Source organism: Belonocnema kinseyi, chromosome 7 (assembly GCF_010883055.1).
Source record: "Belonocnema kinseyi isolate 2016_QV_RU_SX_M_011 chromosome 7, B_treatae_v1, whole genome shotgun sequence".
NCBI lineage: Eukaryota > Metazoa > Arthropoda > Insecta > Hymenoptera > Cynipidae > Belonocnema > Belonocnema kinseyi.
Window position 1 is genome coordinate 66119892 of NC_046663.1, and position 4817 is coordinate 66124708.

The following is a 4817-nucleotide window of genomic DNA, read 5'->3' on the forward strand; positions in this document are numbered from 1 at the left end:
TATTTCCTACAGTGGCGGGATATCGTCATTGATAAGAACTGCCTCCTAATTTAATTTGTAATTAGGAATCTGAACATTTTAAAAGGGCAAAGCTTTCAGAATCAAATACTGTTCTTTCTATCTTTAAAAAACGCCTAATTTTTATGTAACCGTGTTGTTTGTAAACACTCGCACAAATTCCTCCAACCGGTTTTTTCCCGTCCGTATTAAGGCGGAAGGAAATATCCGAATTATCCATTAGCTATCAGTTATATTGAATAATACATTCGAAAACCTCATAATTAATACTTACTTTTCAATCGAATATTCGCTCTACACAAATTTTGGAGCACTGTTGACACGAAAAACTACACAGCTTGTCAACTCCCGAGCTAACAAGCCGAGTGTAATGTTATGCTCGATCGGTCACAGATGGCGACACGCGTGACTAAACAAAATTTAAAGAACACGAATGCGTAATAAAATGACTATAAAACATGTATTAAAATATCTTTGATCCACTCTGTAATGCGAATAAACTGTTACTAGTGTCATAAACTTTAAGATAACCACGGATTTACCTACAGTATGTGAGCATTCGCACAAACTGGGTCACTCGCCCAAAATGGGACATTTACCTTACTCTGAAAACAATCGATAATTGATTTGGTGATAATAGTCACTACTGAAGCTGACGTATTAATATAAACAGGTAGAAAGCAAGGAGAATCATGGTTCTGAAAAGAAGAAACTTAGCAATTCCAAATTACTTTATTTGTGATATTTTATGAATGCTTACTTCCAAAGGTTAATCGCAAACAACTACAGATAGAAGAATATTCGAATCCAAGCTTTCATAACTCTGTAACAAGAGAATATATAAGTAAAACAAGGAGACTGGAATATGATTTATTTTTACACGAAAACTGTGTAATGCCAGTTCAAAAAAAATATTTATAAGAAAAACTTTAGATTCATAGTTCTGAAAAGTAAAAATCTGTTATTAAAATAAATAACTATACAATCTTCATATCTGTTTATATATGATATCATAAAAATACTCACTTTCAAGCAAACACTATCGTTTAAACCTCCTTCAGGAAAAATTGGGTCGTAAGCCGCGTTAGGATCATTCAAACTCTGCAACACGTTGAAAACAAAATGTTAGTTCTCTTTATAAACATTTAAAAGCTCAAATCATTTTTTTAAAGACATTATATGGACGTTTTGAAGCTAAATCATATAATTTTACATCTATTTATTTCTACCTAGCTAAACAGATAATTTAGCTACTTCGCTCACCACGCTTGCCCGGCGGAACATCTGTTGTCTGTTTCTTTCGCTCATTTAGAAGTGCAAATGTAAATAAATGAGATTAAACGAGATACGAGCACATGGAGAAGCGACATTCGTTTTCCATATACTCGCGTCAAGCTTACTTTCAATTGAACTTTCTAATGAACGAAAGAGACAGCCATTTACGCTCGGTTGCACTCGGTCCAGCGCATATTCGAAAGAGATATTCCGAATGTGTCTTACTCCATAATACAAAAAGTAGAAAGTGTCATAGTACAATTCATATTTCTACACACAATAGCAATTCCTCTTGCAAATTTAGTCTTTTATGGTATTTTGGGTATTTATTATTTCTTCTACTTGTTTTATATAATTTAATTTTATCTCCACTAATTTATCCTATCTAGGATTTTACTATAAAAAATACTAAGATTTCGTATTATAAATAGGAAAATTCCATATGGAAATAGTATAGCTTACGACTACTTTATTAAAATATACGAATTATCGCCTTGGTCCCTCGATTGTAACCTAATTTCGTCATTTTGCCAATACGAAGTTTCTCAGTGTAGTTTTCGTTGAAAATTCCTCTCTTTGGTTAAAAAATGTACTATTTTTTTGAAACTTCTTTTTTTCGGAAATATATTAACTTTTTGTGTGAAAAAGTAACTCTTCTACTTCTGGTTTAAATTCGAATCTTTAATGGAAAATTAATCTTTATGATTGAAAATTCGTTTCCTTATTCTTACAACGCATCTCTGGGCAACATCAGCATTCGTTGAAACATCGAATATTACATTTTCTATCGAAAATCCATATTTGCAGGTTAAAAATTCAACTACTTTGTTGAAAATTGACATACTAGGCAGTCTGATAAGTCCCTGAAAAATGAAACAAGGAGACGTTTTTTTTGGCGAAAGTCGGTTTTATTTTTCAACATACTCTCCTTTTAGGTCGATACAGCGAGTCCAACGATTTTCTAACTTTTTGATACCGTCCAAAAAGAACTCGATCGGAAGGTCTCCAAAATACGCCTCAGTTTCAGCTATGAGCTCCTCATTTGAGTAAAAACGCTTACCGGTGAGCCATCTCTTCAGGTTAGGGTACAAGTAATAGTCGCTGGGGGACAGGTCTGGTGAATACGGTGGCTGAAGAACCAATTCGAAGCCGATTTCATGCAATTTTGCTTGTGCAACTAAGCATGAATGAACAGGCGCATTGTCGTGATGATAAAGCGGTTTTTTCTTCTTCAAATGCGGTCGTTTTTCGGCGATTTCGATTTTCAATCGGTCCAATAATGATGAATAGTATGCTCCGGTTATGGTTTTACCTTTTTCAAGATGGTTCACGAATATTATGCCATGTGCATCCCAAAATACGGAGGTCATAACCTTTCCGACCCATTGTTGCGTTTTTGGACGCTTCGGAGCACTTTGGCCCGGTGGAACCCACTGTTTTGCCTGTTGCGTTGACTCAGGAGTGTGGTACTGGAACCAGGTTTCATCCATGGTTATGAATCGGCGCAAAAACTCGGTCGGCTTACGCGAAAATAATGCCAAATTCTGCTGGAAAGTTGTCACACGAATTCGTTTTTGGTCCACTGTGAGCAAACGCGGCACCCATCGCGCGCAGAGCTTCTTCATGCCCAAAACTGAATGAACGATATTGCCGACACGTTCCAATGATATGCCTACAGCATTAGCTACCTCTCTTTATTTCACTTTGGGATCATTCAACATCATATCATGGATTTTTTCGACATTTTCTGGTGTAGTGACCTCTTTTGGGCGCCCAGATCGTTCAGCATCAACTGTGCTCGTACGGCCACAACGAAACTCGGTAAACCACTTATGAATCGTTCCAATCGACGGTGCAGAGTCCGGGTAATACTTATCCAGCTTGGCCTTGGTCTCGGATATCGTTTTCTTGCGAAGATAGTAGTGTTTGATCAAAACTCGAAACTCAGATTTTTCCATATTAAAAAAAACACGGAGGTTAGTCGCTTCTCAGTGCTGTAACTTGTAAATGCATAAACATAAATAGCTGAAGTTTTGACAGGCGTCATTTGAAGGATCAAGCTCGACGAAAATGGTTCACATTAGTGAATACTAATGCCATCTCTTAGAATTTTCAGGTACTTATCAGACTGCCTAGTATTTGTTCGAAAATTCAACCCTGGTTAAAATTGAAATATTTTGTTGAAATTCTTTTCTTTTTGTTTCAAGATGTTCACCACTACGTTTTCATTGAGAATTCTTTTTTTTTAATGCAATTTCAACCAAAAAGTAGCATTTTCATTCAAAAACATAAAATTTTAACAAAATACAGTAGGACCTGTCGCATCGGGACTCGTCTCATCAAAATCCTCAGAGGGATATAGCCACCACTTGTAAACTTCTCCACTCACCTTCATACGTAGGCGCACGCGCGTAATAATACAGCAGTATCCACGCGACGGAATTGACCCGCTTGTAACGGCCACTGAAATGTTAGGGCCTTGTACATTTTAAGATACGTCACTACCAGTAGGCGTAGCTAGATTTGTTTCTGCGACCTGCCTGATCGAAAGTGGAGACCCTATCCGTCCCGATGCGACGAGTCCTACTGTGGTTAAACTTTTAAATAAGTAAATAAATTTGTAACCAAAAACTAAAAAATATGATTATTTTAAAACAATAACAGCTAAGTTGAACCAAAAATGCACTTCAAGAAGATTTTTAAATTTTTAACCAGAGATAAACTATTAACTAAAATAATGAATCTTCAACCAAAGAAAGAAAGAATTTTAACTATGGAATTACAATTTCAACTAAAATGATGAATCTTCAACCCAAAAAAAAATCAATTTTTACTCAATTCGTTTAACATTTAACCAAGTAGTTGAATGCGAACAAAAAAGAACAATTTAAAACAAAACAATTAGTCCGCAACACAGGGGATTTAACAAAAGATAATTCACAACTACCAAATTACAGTTGTATATGTTTTAAAAATTAATTTTAAAAAGTCTGCGCAAATTTGGACGATATATAAAGACCGAGCGCGAAGAGCCATATGCATATATTATCAAGCGCGAAGCTCTTGAACGAACAAAGAAAAAAGAAAAATACCTACAAAATGGTTGATTTTTCAACCCAAAAAGGCAAGTTTTCAAAAAAATAGTTAAATTTTCTACCAAAAGGGATACATTTTTATTGTGTTCATGTTCAGTGACAAAAGCAAGTTTCTAGAAAAAGAGATGAGTTTTTAACCAAGAAAAAATTTTCAGTAAAGACAGACAAAAAATTCAACGAAATTGCGGAATATTTTCAACACAAAATTTTTAAAAACTGTTCCCTTATAGTTTAAAAATCAAGTAATTAGTTGAAAATTCATTTTACTTGTAAAACATTTATCTTATTGGTTAACAATCAATCTTTTAAACATAGAATATTTTTTTTTAACGAAAAAATAGTTCTCTTAAAATTCAATCTAAAAACAACATAATTCCCTTCCTGATCGATTCAGCGACTTGAAGTGCAGAATCTGCCTAATGTTAAATG

The 4817-nt window shown here is 34.7% G+C and overlaps 1 long non-coding RNA gene across 1 annotated transcript in view; it reads right to left on the reverse strand.

Annotated features, from left to right (window-relative positions):
- Positions 1–1181, reverse strand: part of LOC117177428 — a 2547-nt gene extending 1366 nt beyond the window's left edge. Inside the window, exons 1-2 of the long non-coding RNA XR_004467696.1 lie at positions 1045–1181; positions 750–841 (exon numbers count right to left, since the gene is read on the reverse strand). This is a non-coding gene — a long non-coding RNA (uncharacterized LOC117177428). The remainder of the gene's footprint in view (positions 1–749; positions 842–1044) is intronic.
- Positions 1182–4817: the final 3636 nt, after the last annotated feature.